Below are 12,631 nucleotides of genomic sequence, written 5' to 3' on the forward strand. Positions count from 1 at the left end.
CATACTCCCCGTCATTTCATTATGCTCTATGTACCTTCATGAAGAGGAGTGTCAGTCACCTGTATTTTTTCTTAATTTTAGAGTTAAATTTTAGAAAATAAATATGAGAAAGAGGCTGCAGCCTTAAAGATACAAACAAAAGATATTCTAAGGCAAATATAGCACCTTACAATTTGACTAAACACAGAAAGAAAAACATTGAAAAATATTAAATCCTAAGACGACAAAAATCGGACTTTATGAATTAGTATTTATTCTGGTAACATAGAGCTAATTGAGTTGATCATTTTAATTTTGAATATTTTAAAAAATAAATTGAGAGGTGATCACAATAATTCTAAGATAACACAAACGAAGTCATTCTTTTTTTTAAATAAATGCAGTTGTATAACATATAGTACTCAATTTCAACTGCTGGGACATCCTATGTCTTGGGTAGTGCTTTCATCTAAGGGTAATGGATGGGGAGATTTCTCCTACTACTTAGGAATCGGTGAGATAGCTGTGGGCAAGTTCAGGTAGAGTTAAGTTGAGGTACTAAGAATCACTAACAGAAAACTGGTTAGACTTGACATCAATGCTAAATACTGGTTTATTTATTGAAAAATATTTATTTAATGCCTACTGTGCACCAACACTTTTGTTTATAAATAATGCTGTGCATCAGAATTACAGAAATAACTCAGGGAGTTTTTTGGGGGTTGTGGTAGTAATAGTTTAGGTTGTGTTTTTTGTTTGATTGTTTTTAAAAATGTGTGAAGATTCTGTCCTCCGGAGGCCAGACCTAAGATTGTTCCCTTGCCTACATATTAGAAAAAGTTCTACAAATGATTTCAAGGTCTACATTTGGTTTGACACCATTACTTCAGTAAATTAGGTATTATAGGGCATACTAGGAAATATGACAATAACAAAAACAACATAAAGTCAGATTATTCTAAGTATTCCAAATGTATCAGTTCTTGCAAGGTTGGTGTTAAACAAGTAAAAGTGTCAAGAATGTTGTTTAAATAATGTTTAATCTAATATTCAAATAAGGGTGCTGTGTGAAATGTTATATAATATATGCTTCAGAAAACCAAGCCTATTGGAGCAAATCTAATGGTCTAGCCACAATTGCCCTTTGGTAAATGCTTTTCTTTTACGTGTTTTAGAGTCCAGGGGGAAAAAACGTCTCAGGTTATTTGGGCTAAAATGTCAATAACTGCAAATGCCAGCAAGAGTGGGCCAATTGAAATTTTCAAAAGTTATTAATGTCAAAAATATTTGTTGCCAATTATCTCCAGATGAGGAAAAAATATTGTTCTCTCTTGATCTACTTTGGCCATCAGGATTCAAGGTCACAATGCAGAAACAGTCTGTGTGTTTTAACTTGTAATAATGGCACAGATAAACCAAAGTAATCTTTGTATTTTCTCTTTTGAGCTTGCAAGTTTCTGAAAACTTACTTAAAAGATGGTTCTTGGAAGCAAAACATATGCATTTTGATGGAATTATTTATTTTCTACCACTTCCAAGCTTTGCCACACAATACAAGTCACTCAAACTGTTGACATAGTGTGTTTCAATTTACAAAACAAAGGTAATAACATTTGTATTACATGAGTCACAGAGAGTATATAGAATCAAACAAATATTATAAATAAAACTTATTTTTAAACTGCAATTGTATTAACACAAATATATAATTTTAAGAAAATTCTGTTGTGCCAATGTTATTGCATTACAAAGTCAAAAGGGATTTCAAAATTCACCGGTATATGTAGTTCTGTGCCCAGATCAGAACAGTTGTCCCCATATGAGAAGACAATTTCAATTGAACAAAAGTAGATACTCATTTCATATGATTTAATCATTTCCACATTTTCCTCCAACTTTTATTACTTAATTGCTTTTGAGCAGTAGTCCTCTTCCATTCTCTATATTTTAGAGCAGTGGAAAAATACAGACAAAGAGTGGTCAAATGACATTTTGGAAATAAACTTAATTAGAATGAGAGACAAGAGCTTTCAATCAGAGTTGCTATCTCATAATCTAGATATTTGGGTTGGATTTATTAAACTTTGAGAAAAGGAAAAACACAATTGATGATAGCTGGCCTAATTCCAAAACTATAAGGACTATCTCTTCTAGACAAAAGATTTTCTATCTATTAACGTATTAACATTTTTTGAGATTTTTAATTTGAATGCAAACTTTTTTTATCAAACAAGATTAAGTCGAGGAAGCAGATTCAGTAGGATTATTGATGGGATTAAGAGATTTATTATAGTAAATAGACATTACACGATTCTAGGAAGAGATAAGGATATAAAATCCCCAGAATTCCAGAGAGCTGGAAAATCAAAGAGAAGGTCACGTTAACCAACCTGACTGAAGTACTGGCTTGGGTAGGCAGTTGAAGCTTGCAGGGAAATGCTGTGAAGCTAGTGACTTCAGCCTCCAAAGTAAGCCCATGATTGGGAAACTTGTGGAGAGGTCTGTGGGAAGCTATTACCTCTATGTAGCTATAGCTTCTGTGGGTCTGTTGCCAAGCCTTAGCAGGAGGCTGCAATTTGCCAAGCATACACAAGATAGAAATAAAGCCAACAACAAAGTCTGACTGGTTTGGCCAGTAAAAATACAAGGAACCTCTTTCAGAACCTCTTTTGTTACTTACATAGACTGTGAAAGGAAGAATAACCCAAATCCCTTGTCCTTAGACACCTACAAGAATGGCACCAAAACCAAGAAGCCAGAGGACTGCAATGGACATTGTGGGATATATCATTGCTAAGGAGCCAATTCTAGCCTGCAGCTAAGAGGTTTTAGTCTACAGCTCTATTCTGAGAGGTTAGGGCAAAAATTCCATTCCTCAACCCGGGAGGCGATGAGAAACTGTCTCATGACAGCCTCCCAGAGGGAATAAGGGGGCGGTTGGGAGACTGACCTCCGAATTGCTTCTTACTAAGTTACCATCCTTTCATGTTCTAGCAGGATCACAAAGTGTTCTGTCAAAATTCAGGAAAGCTCTGTGTCAAGCCTTTCCTTGATGTTTTTTTATAACTTCATAGAGAGTGCTACACAAATTGCCTACCTGTTCCAACTCTCCTGGGTCCTAAGGAGAGGGATCTGCAGTAAAAGACTGCAAGCCCTGCTATCTCTGAAATCTCTATAAGAAGTGAGAGATAAAGGAAACCTTACCTACCTGGTGAAGCTTTGAAAAAATAAAGAAGGATGGTATTCCAGAAAGCCAACCTGAAGAGACGAAGAGGGAGAGTGGTGAATGTTAGGAGCAGCTGGAGGAAACGTATTTGCCTTAAACTTAGTCCCTGGAGACTTTCTGAACTAATTTGAAGGATAGTTAGCACTCAAAAGCTCCCCTTGATTGTGATGATTGAAGTAAGAAGAGTAATAGTGATTTATTGCTATAATTTTGTGTCTTCTGTATCCTCTGATTCATATAATTTGGGAATTATGCATGTAGTTCTTTTTCTAAAAGAATAAATTAGGATTTAGAAGTGTTAAACATGGAAGGTGGCACTTGAAAGCTTAAGTAGAATTTTTTATTCAATATTTACATTATCCATGTAAATTTATGATTATTAATGAGAGGATAAAAGTAAAGAGCATAGTCATGTGTGCCAAAGTTGGGCATACACGGGTACCACATGTAAATGTGTGTTTGTAGTGTAAGTAGGTCTATCATATCCATTTACCTTGAAAAACAGGCTGAGAAGATTAAACAAGCATAAAGTTTAGTGTTCAAACCAAATAATTTCCTCACAGTTAATTAACTTGAATTTTAACACAGCTCAACTTTGAAAGAATTTTGGGCATTAGCAAATGGATATTTTAGTAATAGCTTCAGAGCCTCCTAAGCAGATTTACAACCACTTCTATTTTATACGGGTCTTATTTACTAAAATCATCAGCATTCCTTACAATGAATATACAAAGGACAATGCCCATACCATATACAGATGTTCCTCAACTTATGAAAGTTTGATTTAAGATTTTTTGACTTTACAAGAGTATAAAGCAGTAGGCATTCAGTAGAACAACTATTCTGTTTTTCACTTTCAGTATAGAATTCAATAAATTACATAAGATATTAACTTTTTGTTTTAATAAGCTTTGTGTTAGATGATCTTGCCCAGCTATAGGATAATATAAGTGTTCTGAGCATATTTAAGGTAGGCTAGGCTAAGCTATGATGTTTTGTAGGTTAGGTATATTAAATGTATTTCAATTTACAATGTTGTCAATTTACAATAGGTTTACCAGGATGTAGTGTCATAGTAAGTCAAGGAGCATCCGTACTAAAATAGAACTCTGACCTGCAACCCCCAGCAACCAGCTAGGGATGCTAAACCACAATGAGGATCTAAACCACAATCTGCAGCAACCGGTTCAGGAAGCCAAACGACAATCTGCATAGCAAATGCCCACAAATGGTCAGAACTTAATCAGTAACTGACAGCTTCCCTAATTCCCACGTCCTAAGCCCTTAACCACCTTTACTTTCCTATTTAGGACCAACCAAAGAAAGCCAGTTATCCTAGACTAACCAATCACCTAGGATGTCCCACTTCTAGTTAGCCTGTCTCTAGCTTCCGCATGCCAACAGTCTCCAATCAGGGAATACCTGAAGCTTTCCCTTTCAATAACTATAAAGCTTTCACATTCCTTTGCCTTCCTTTGAGTCCCTGCCAAACCAAGTGATAATGACTGACTCCCTGGCTGTAACAATCTCTGAATAAACAGCCATTACTTATTGTCATTTGATTGGTCTTCATTTATTTCCACAGTGCTTAAATATACCTATTTAGTATGGATAGTTTGAGTAATTCAAGACTATTGAATGACTTTGAAACAAAGAAACAAAAAATAGTGGGCTTAAAATCCTTATTTAGAGGTGAGTTGATTTTTTTCTCAAACATCTGATAAGAATAATTATCAGCTACCATTGATCAAGAGGTAGGCATATTTTAAGCCCTGCGCTAGATGTGTCCTATGGTTCACCTCATTTGATCACATCAGCAGTTCTAAAGAATAGGTATTAAAGACGAAGAAATCAAAGAACATAGAGGTTAAGTTTTCTGCCCAGAGCTAGCTAGGAGCTCATATGGTAGGTGAAGGAGGGGCTAAAATGAAACAAAATATATCACAAATATACTTCTTGGAGGGATTTGTTTATTAAATCAATAAGTTCTGGACTTTATAGTTAAGTTTATAAGTTTTGACAATAATGTGGGTAGAAGGGCAAAGCTAATGGATAGCCTTAGATGATAAACATGGAATAAGGGAAGAACAGTTCTGACATGTGTAGTCATCAAAAAATTATAATCATTGCATGTGTAATCATCAACAATTTGGCAAGTAAATTTAATGGGATGTTCTTTTCTCCCCTGGCACTCAGTTTACCAGTCTCAGGCAATGGTTTCTCAAATATGCAAGCCTTCACACCAATGTTGGTCTGTAAAATCCCCTATCCGGGAGCCTCTCTGCTAATTATAGAGAGGGCATTAAAGAGACCAAGCTTCTAGTCCAGCGGTTCTCAACTTCTGTTGCCTAGGTTAAACTCTATATCCATTAAATAAGAATCTTTGAAAAAAAGATGGAAACAGCAATAATTTTAAAGCTTCCGAGGTAATTAAAATGTGTGGTTAAGTTGAAAGCCACTCTTGATGAGGATTTCTTCAGTTGTGAACTATAGACATTTTAGGACAGTTAATTCTTTGCTGGGTGTTGGGTGCTGTGTTATACATTGCAGAATGTTTACCAGTATTCTTGACCACTACACATTAGTGGTCAGTATCATCCACACCTTCCCACTGGTAATAACCAAAAATGTGTTCAGATATTACCAAATGTCTCCTGGGGAGCAAAATAGGCTGTCACTGAGAACCACTCTTCTAGACCAAGGTCTGCTATAGGATCTCAAACATCATCCTGTTGAGTGGTTCTCATACTCAGCATGTATCAACATCACCAGGAAGGTTTGCTCAAACTCAGATTGCTAGACTCTACCCTGAAAGTGGATTTAGTGTGCCTGGGAAAAGGCTCAGTACTTTGATAGTATATTAAATTAGTTGTCATATTTAAAACCTATGTTTATCTGGTTTGTTCCCAACCTCAAAATTCCAACATAGCCAAGTTTCACACCCTAACCTAGCTATTTCAGAAAGACTCCAACTCATGTTTAAAAGTGCCCACAGAAGTTATTTCTTCTCTTCCTACCTTGGTGGCTGAGGTGATACCTCATTTCACCTTATCCTTTGTATATGATGTCCTCCTCTGCTTCACTTTCACTATAGATGACTACTTGTCCAGCATTAGTAGTCATTATAAGAATAGGGAAGGTTTCCCTCACCCCAGCCACACTACAGCCAGTTACATAGGCCAACAGTTGCAAATACCTTGTGAGCACTTAGTTTTACTACCTTATTTTCCTATGGCTGTAACAGGGCTCCCTGAAAAATAGAGTAGGACAGAGAACATTATAATCATTGAATACTGCACAGAATTTTGTCCTGAAGCTCATCCATGCTTTTTGGATAAAGCTGATACCCCAAATTCTTTCCCTTTCTGTAATGTACATACAATCATTCTTGTGAGACTCCTCATTTCTCAGAAACCTGTAAGATCATCTCTATAACCCTATGAATTTCATTTAATATGTGAAATTTGGTACTCAAGTTGATCAAAACAGCAGGGAAAAGAGAAAAATGAGTAGGAAGGTAAAGCCAACTTTTTTACCACTTGCTATGGTTTAGCTGTGTCCCCATCCAAATCTCATCTTAAATTCCCATGTGTTGTGGGAGGGACCTGGTGGGAGGTAACTGAATCATGGGGATGCACAGTACTAAGGTTAAGACTTAGCCCTTTAAGAACTCAAACAAATTTACAAGAAAAAAACAAACAACCCCATCAAAAAGTGGGCAAAGGATATGAACAGACACTTCTCAAAAGAAGACATTTATGCAGTTAACAGACACATGAAAAAATGCTCATCATCACTGGCCATCAGAGAAATGCAAATCAAAACCACAATGAGATACCATCTCACACCAGTTAGAATGGCGATCATTAAAAAGTCAGGAAACAACAGGTGCTGGAGAGGATGTGGAGAAATAGGAACACTTTTACACATTGGTGGCACTGTAAACTGGTTCAACCATTGTGGAAGACTGTGTGGCGATTCCTCAGGGATCTAGAACTAGAAATACCATTTGACCCAGTCATCCCATTACTGGGTATATACCCAAAGGATTATAAATCATGCTGCTATAAAGGCACATGCACACGTATGTTTATTGCAGCACTATTCACAATAGCAAAGACTTGGAACCAACCCAAATGTCCAACAATGATAGACTGGATTAGGAAAATGTGGCACATATACACCATGGAATACTATGCAGCCATAAAAATTGATGAGTTCACGTCCTTTGTAGGAACATGGATGAAGCTGGAAACCATCATTTTCAGCAAACTATCGCAAGGACAAAAAACCAAACACCGCATGTTCTCACTCATAGGTGGGAATTGAACAATGAGAACAGTTGGACACAGGAAGGGGGACATCACTCACCAGGGCCTGTTGTGGGGTGGGGGGAACGGGGAGGGACAGCATTAGGAGATATACCTAATGTAAATGACGAGTTAATGGGTGCAGCACACCAATATGGCACATGTATACATATGTAACAAACTTGCATGTTGTGCACATGTACCCTAGAACTTAAAGTATTAAAAAAAAAAAAAAAAACAGACCTTTAAGTTAAGACTTAATCCTTTCTTGATTCCCACTATTGGATTTTCACATGGGAAGAAAGAAGCCAGATACTTTCCTAGCAGAAAAGCATTCTGTGTTTTTCTCCCATCAAAAATGAGTAAAGTATTACCCATACTTAACACAGTGCCAATATTTCTTTGCAGATAAGGATTTCTCTAGGGAGAATTTGTACCACTCTGCAAAGACACTAATGAGGCAGACCAAGAGCTGACAGACTTATGCCAGGTAAGGTACTTTCTTCCCAGGTGGAGGCTGACTTTTTAGTTTCAATGTACTATCTTCTCTTTTTTCTGTTTATTGTTAGCCATGGAGGTGTTCACAGACTCATTCCATTTAAACCTACTTTAAATTTTGAATAGAATTATTTAGAGCTTCTAACTCCCCAAATTTCTCTTTTCTTTAACCTTGTTTTTAAGAAGGCCTTCCCCCGACCCCCACTCTAATTTTCTGCTGAACTGACTTCTTGGTTCATGCAGTGGATAGTAAGCCTTTGGAAGTATAAAAATTGAAAAGCCTGCTCCTGGCTGACCTAGTGAAGCAAACGTTTAATAATTATCACCTTGCTAATAAGGACATGTACTTGAAAGAGAAACTGACATTTGTCTTCTTGAAACTAAACAGCTTGACTTTAGCATATATGAAAGAGTCCCCTTTGGGGAGCTTATTTTTCTCCACAGTCAACATAGTGGAATGGGAAAGTATATAAAATATTAATAAATAACATTCCTTAGGCACTTAAAGGCCGTAGCACACTGTGCTAACTTCCTTACATGCGTTGTTTTATTTAATCCTTACCTCAATGCATGGAATTATGAGTTACTTTTGCTGTTCTCACATTTTATAGCTGAGAAACTGAGGCTCATGTAACTTACTCAGCTTTACAATATACATACTTGGAAGACTTGTAGCAAACAGATGTACAGGGGTTCTTAAACTTGGGCTCATGGACTTCTATTGAATAAGATAACAGTTCAGTCAATGACTTTTGTTTGTAATCTTATATCTATAATTGAATACATTTATACACATTTATATTAGTTGAAAAGATGACAACAGGCTTCATCAGACTGCCACAGTTGTCCGTGGCACCCAAGTTAAGAATTGTTGATGGAGATCTAATTTCTATCAGTCTCTCTCCTGAGAGATACCATCTCCTCATCTTGTGAAATCCTTTGTCTTCTTCAACATCTCTGTGTTATTTCTTCAGATTGGGAACAATGGTCTCCTCTAAAGTGGTCTTTCTGTATCATTTATAAGACAGGTAGTATTTACAAATCAATATGGTTTTTATGTGTGATATCAACAGCCTCTTGAAGTCTTCATTAAATACACATAGCAATATATATTCAATTGCAGATAGCATCGATTCCATTTTATGTTGAAGTATACAAGTTTAAAACATTTCATATCCTTTTATTATTCAGGCTTCCAAGAACAGGAACCTTATAGCTACTATTTTTTTAGTATCTCATCATTGATTACTGGAAGATGATACTATGTTACAATGGATCAAAAAGCTTTTGAAAGTTTTTATTCAAAGCTAGGTGCCGTGGCTTACACCTGTAATCCTAGCCCTTTGGGAGGCCCAGGCGGGAGGATTGTCTGAGCTCAGGAGTTCGAGACCAGCCTGGGCAACACAGTGAAACCCCATCTCTACTAAAACACACACAAAAAAATTAGCTGGGCGTGGTGGCGTGCGCCTGTAGTCCCAGCTACTCAGGAGGCTGAGGCAGGAGAATTGTTTGAGTCCAGGAGGTGGAGGTTGCAGTAAGCCAAGATCGCACCACTGTACTCTAGCCTGGTGACAGAGCAAGACTCTGTCAAAAAAAAAAAAAAAAATTATTTATATGTGGAACAGAAATATTTCAGTCAGAAAATCACCTCTGTTTCGCTATATAGAAATTTGCTCATCCTTCCATTAACTTTTATAACTACTTATCTGCATTTTGCTCAGCAGTTTATCTCTTACTAACTTGTACTATAGTTACTTGAGTAAATCTTATCTCCTCTGAGGGTCTGGTCATCATTATGTCTTCTAGTTCCTAGTGTAGAGTCTGGAACACTGTAAAAATCCAGGGAATTTTTGTTCATAAATGACAAGTATTTCTCTACACCCAGTAGACCCTATCAGCCATAACAACTCTGTTTAAGCTCTTAGCACAGATTGATTCCAAAGAGAGATGGAGAGAGAGAGAGAGAGAGAGAGACAGAGATAGACAGAAAGACAGAGAGACAGAGAGAGAGGTCTTATTCAAATGAAAAGTAATCATGTAAAGGAAATTTTAGGAAATGAATGAAGTGAGTAACTGCCTTATTGGTAATTCTAATTATATTTGGCTTCTTATTAAGTTTTTTTTCCTAAGATTCTTATTATTCCAAAATGTGATTTTAATCAAAGAAATTTATTGAATTTCTACTGAGGAAAATGTATTATACCAAGCTTCATAAGGGCTAAAAAAATTCAAGGAGCTTAAAGCCTAAAACCAAAGGTATACATTTACAACTGTGCCACCGATTGGTAATCATTTATCCAGTAAATAATCCAGTCAACTCATACAGGTTCTTAGCAGGGTTACTAAGGATGTTACTTACAGTTGTGCAGGTTGTCTACTGTGAAATCTTAGGACAATTCAAGTCATTGTAGACTTACATATTTATTATGACAATTTTCTAGCAGATAGCTAAAAAATGATTTTTGAACAAGAAGCACCTTTAACAATCTTGCTTACAAATCTTTTAAATTGACAGTTCAGACATACTGAAATACAAAGCAGATCTAATCTCTGCTGTTATGCATCTTACATTCTAAGTGAGGTGAGTCAGATGATACACAAACAAAACCCAAGAAAGTACAAGCATACCTCAGAACAAGTTCAGTTCCAAACCAGGACAATAAAGTAAGTCACAGGAATTTTGTTTTCCCAGTGCATATAAAAATTATATTTACACTATACTATAGTCTATTAAGTGTTCAATAGTATTACACTTTTTAAAAAATCCATAGCGTAATTAAAAATACCTTATTAGGATAAAATCCTAACGATCAGCTGAGGCTTCAGTAAGTTGTCATGTTTTCGCTGGTGGAGGGTCTTGCCTCAATGTTGACGGCTACTGACTGATCAGGGTGGTTGTTGTTGAAGGTTGGGATGGCTGTGGGAATTTCTTAAAATAAGATAGCAATGAAGTTTGCTGCATTGATTGACTCTTCCATTCACAAGGTATTTTTCCTTAGAGCTAAGTGTAGTAGCTCATGCCTGCATTCCCATGTACTTGAAAGGCTAAAGCAGGACGATTCTTTGAGGCCAGGACTTAGATCAACTTGCGCAACATAGCAGGCCCTGTCTCTAAAAATATGTTTTTAATCAGCCTGGATTTGTGGCAAGTGTCTATATTTCCAAATACTCAAAAGGCTGAGGCAGGAGGATCCCTGGAGACTGGGAGTTCTAGGCTGCAATGAGCTGTGATGACACCACTCCACTACAGCCAGGCCATAGAGTGAGATTTTCTTTCCAAAAATAAAAATAAAAAAGAAAGGTTTTCTTTGTAGCATGTAGTGCTGTGTGATAGCATTTAACTCACAGTAGAACATCTTTCAAAATTAGAATCTCTTCTATCAGACTCTACCACTGCTTTATCAATTAAAATTTATTGAAGTATGAATTTTAATTTTTTTAGAGACAGGGTTTTATTCTGCTTCTACTTCAGCCTGGGATTATAGGCATGAGCCACTGAGTCTGGCCTATCAATTAAGTTTATGTAGTATCCTAAATCTTTTGTTATCTTTTCAACAATGTTCATAGCATCTTTACTAGGAGTAGATTCTATCTTAAAAACCACTTTCTTTGCTCATTCATAAGAAGCAATTCTTCATTTGTTCAAGTTTCATTGTAAGATTGCAGCAATTTAGTCAAATATAATCTTAAGTATCCATTTTTAATTCTAGTTCTATTTCTACCACATCTTCAGTGACTTTCTGTATTGAACTCTTGAACCCCTCAAAGTCACCCATGAGAGTTCAAATCAACTTCTTTCAAACTCCTGTTTATATTGATATATTGACTTCTTCCCATGAATCATGAATGTTCTTAATGGCATCTAGAATTTGAAATCCTTTCCAGAAAGTTTTTAATATACTTTTCCCAGATCCATGAGAAGAATCACTATCTATGACAACTATAGCCTTATAAAATGTATTTCTTAAATAATACAACTTGAAAGTCAAAATTACTCCTTGACACATGAGCAACAGAATGGCTGTTGTGTTAGCAGGCATAAAAACAACATTCACCTCCTTGTACATCTTCATCAGAGCTCTCAGGTGAACAGGTATATTGTTAATAAGCAGTGATATTTTAAAAGGACTATTTTTTTCTCAGCAGTAGGTCTCAACAATGGGCTTAAAATATTCAGTAAACCATGCTGTAAACAGATGTGCTGTTGTCAAGGCCTTGTTCTTCAATTTACATGGCACAGGCATAATAGATTTAGCATCAGTGTTAAGAGCCATATAAATTTGGGATGGTCAATAAGCATTGGCTTCAACTTAAAGTCACCAATTACATTAGCCCCTAATAAAAGTAAGTCTGTCTTTTGAAGCTTTGAAGTCAGGTATTGACTTTTCCTGTCTAGTTGTAAAAGCTGTAGGTGGCATCTTTTTCCAAAAAAAAAAGGGTGTTTTATCTCCATTGTATATCTATTGTCTAGTGTAACCACCTTCATCCATTATCCTAGTCTAATCTTCTGGATAACTTGCTGTAGCTTCTACATCAACACTTGCTTCACTTTGCACTTTCACGTTATACAGATGGCGTCTTTCCTTAAACCTCACAAACAAAGCTCTGGTAGCCTGAA

At 36.4% G+C, this 12,631-nt stretch overlaps 1 long non-coding RNA gene across 3 annotated transcripts in view; it reads left to right on the forward strand.

Annotated features, from left to right (window-relative positions):
• LOC131382160 (uncharacterized) overlaps positions 1-12,631 on the forward strand; it is a 302,517-nt gene that overhangs the window by 208,195 nt on the left and 81,691 nt on the right. For all 3 annotated transcript variants that reach the window (XR_009211406.1, XR_009211407.1, XR_009211405.1), the window contains exon 4: positions 7,924-8,005. This is a non-coding gene — a long non-coding RNA (uncharacterized LOC131382160). The remainder of the gene's footprint in view (positions 1-7,923; positions 8,006-12,631) is intronic.

This window comes from Hylobates moloch, unplaced genomic scaffold (genome assembly GCF_009828535.3).
Source record: "Hylobates moloch isolate HMO894 unplaced genomic scaffold, HMol_V3 SCAFFOLD_20, whole genome shotgun sequence".
Taxonomy (NCBI): domain Eukaryota; kingdom Metazoa; phylum Chordata; class Mammalia; order Primates; family Hylobatidae; genus Hylobates; species Hylobates moloch.